The sequence below is a fragment of the Macrobrachium rosenbergii genome, chromosome 12, assembly GCF_040412425.1.
Source record: "Macrobrachium rosenbergii isolate ZJJX-2024 chromosome 12, ASM4041242v1, whole genome shotgun sequence".
NCBI classification, from domain to species: domain Eukaryota; kingdom Metazoa; phylum Arthropoda; class Malacostraca; order Decapoda; family Palaemonidae; genus Macrobrachium; species Macrobrachium rosenbergii.
This window is the reverse complement of record NC_089752.1, coordinates 35,282,829-35,285,068: the sequence shown is the minus strand read 5'-3', so window position 1 is coordinate 35,285,068 and position 2,240 is coordinate 35,282,829. Positions and strand designations below refer to the sequence as shown.

The following is a 2,240-nucleotide window of genomic DNA, read 5'->3' as shown; positions in this document are numbered from 1 at the left end:
TTGTCTCGCGCCAGGAGCGCGTCTTGCTCTTCGCGGCGCTTCTCACGCTTCACGCCGCCTCACCTTGACGCCGGGCGCCGCTTAGCCATGACGCTCGCAAGGCGCCACGCTGTGACTCTCTTCTAGTACTTGCCACGGAGCCTCTCGCGTCACGCCATGACGCTCCGCGCTTTCGCTTCGACAGCGATAGCTTCTGATGTCCTTCTTAATTTAGCCAGTACTTGCTTCGGCAGTACATATACTAAATTGGAACGATACAGAGAAGATTAGCATGGCTCTTGCGCAAGGATGACACGCTAATCGTGAAAGCGTTCCACATTTTTTTATGTTTACTATACGCATTTCTAGTTGACGACTTCTTCGTTCATGGATTTCCCCGCCACGATCGCGAATCGGAACTACTTTCACCACTCACTCAAGACCCGCCAGCTGCGGAAGAACATCCTCTTTCGTCACAGCCTTTGTATGAAGAGAAACTTCTTTCGTCTTCTTCTTCCTCTGATTATCAGACTCTGGCTTTTTCTTAAGGATCTGTTTCTGAGACTTTTCAACCTTCGGCTCCTCTCTCCACCTTCGCAGTTGTCTTTGTCTTAAGGGGAGCGTTTGACGAAAAAAATCGGAAATCAAATTTTCTGGGATATTTTATATATGACATCATACATATCCTGACTATCTTCTCAGAAAGTTTTATTTAAAAGTTCGCCACAGTTAGGAGTTATAAACAAAACAGTAACCTATCATAGTCAAATTACATTTTTCATATAATGTAATGATATTGTCAGTATATCGGTGGTAATTTCCTTTTAGCTATGAAATAAATCTAATGCGATCTATGGCAACCCTGATAGTAAGCATCAGCGAAAGGCAGGAATGCCGCAGGGCAGTCAGTGGCAGTCAGTCAGTAGCAGCTCAGAGCTTGACTAAGTAAGACGTCGCGCTGGCCAACCTGAGCCGTGTTTTGACACTCGCTTCATTTAGCGAAGTTATATTACTTTGCAGGTCTATTTTTTGGCTTTTCATTATGTCATAAAAACATCAAACTGTGTAACGGCAAGCAAATAAATACACAGAGAAGCAAAAAATATCGTTTTTCTCAAAACTAAAGTTATCGACATTCAAACTGCATCTCCTTCATAACGCTTGCACCGATCTCAATGATTCAAAAGTAAACGAAAGCTAAATGTTTGCCTAACAAAGGGGCTTCCATGGGAAGCAACACGAGACCCGCACCACGAGAGAGTTTTTTCCCGAAGGAATGTCACTTCCAAGAGAGGTAGCAAGTGACGCCTTTCATCTCCAGACTCCCTTTGCAACCAGGCTTCATTTTGCACAAGCCTGGAAAGAGTGAGGGGCAGACGTTTGGTCCCTCCTACTGTTAGAGAGAGGTTACTTGATTCCCTTCCTGTCTCCTCCTTTTTGTTTTTTGTTTCCCAACTGCCTTCCTGTCAAACAGAAAATTGTTTGACCTGCTCGAACAGATGTTCGAGCGGAGAGCAGTGGAACAGGTCTTGACTCGGTGTTCCCGGGATTTTACTACAGATTGTTTCTAGTCCCAAAACTTTCAGTAGGCTGGAGACCCGTCTTGGACGTCAACAGGTCGAACAACTTGGTCCGGAAAGAAAAGTTCAAGATGGAGACCTCGCAGTCAATACTAGAGCCCTTCATCCCGGGGATTGGATGGTATCTTTGGATCTCCAAGATACTTATCTTCACGCCCCAATTCATCCACGTTCGGTGAAGTATCTCAGGTTGTCTTGGGGACTAGACGTACCAGTTCAGGGCTCTCTGCTTTGGACTCTGCACAACGGCCATACCACGTTGAAAACACCGCTTCGTCCCGATCAGCGAAGTTAAGCAACGTTGGGTCTGGTCAGTGCTTGGATGGTTGACCGCCTGGGAACACCAGATGCTGTTGGCGTCACATTTTGCTCCGAGGGTGTTTACACGTCTCATGAAAAACGTTGCGATGCAGTTGCATCTGTCGCACGTCAGATCTCACTCTACTTGGACGACTGGTTGATTCGAGCGTCGTCGGCTTTAAGGTATCTGGAGGACCTTCAGTTGACTCTGCAACTCGTGAAGTCCCTGGGACTTCTGGTCTGTGGAGAAGTCGCAGCTGATCCCCTCACTGTCCATTGTGTCTGGGAATTCAGATCTATTCAGCGGCTTTTATAGCGTCTCCGTCGCAAGAACGGCAACTTCTATGTACGAAAAAGTCTCGGCCTTCTTGGAAAAGGAAA

General features: G+C 46.5%; 1 non-coding gene and 1 pseudogene across 1 annotated transcript; both read left to right on the top strand.

Moving 5' to 3' along the window:
• Positions 1 to 217: 217 nt before the first annotated feature.
• Positions 218 to 323, top strand: LOC136844528 (U6 spliceosomal RNA). The gene has a single exon (XR_010854913.1). It is a non-coding gene; the product is annotated as a U6 spliceosomal RNA (small nuclear RNA).
• A 1,477-nt stretch (positions 324 to 1,800) lies between these two features.
• On the top strand, positions 1,801 to 1,918 carry LOC136844516 (5S ribosomal RNA; annotated as a pseudogene).
• The last annotated feature ends 322 nt before the right edge of the window (positions 1,919 to 2,240 follow it).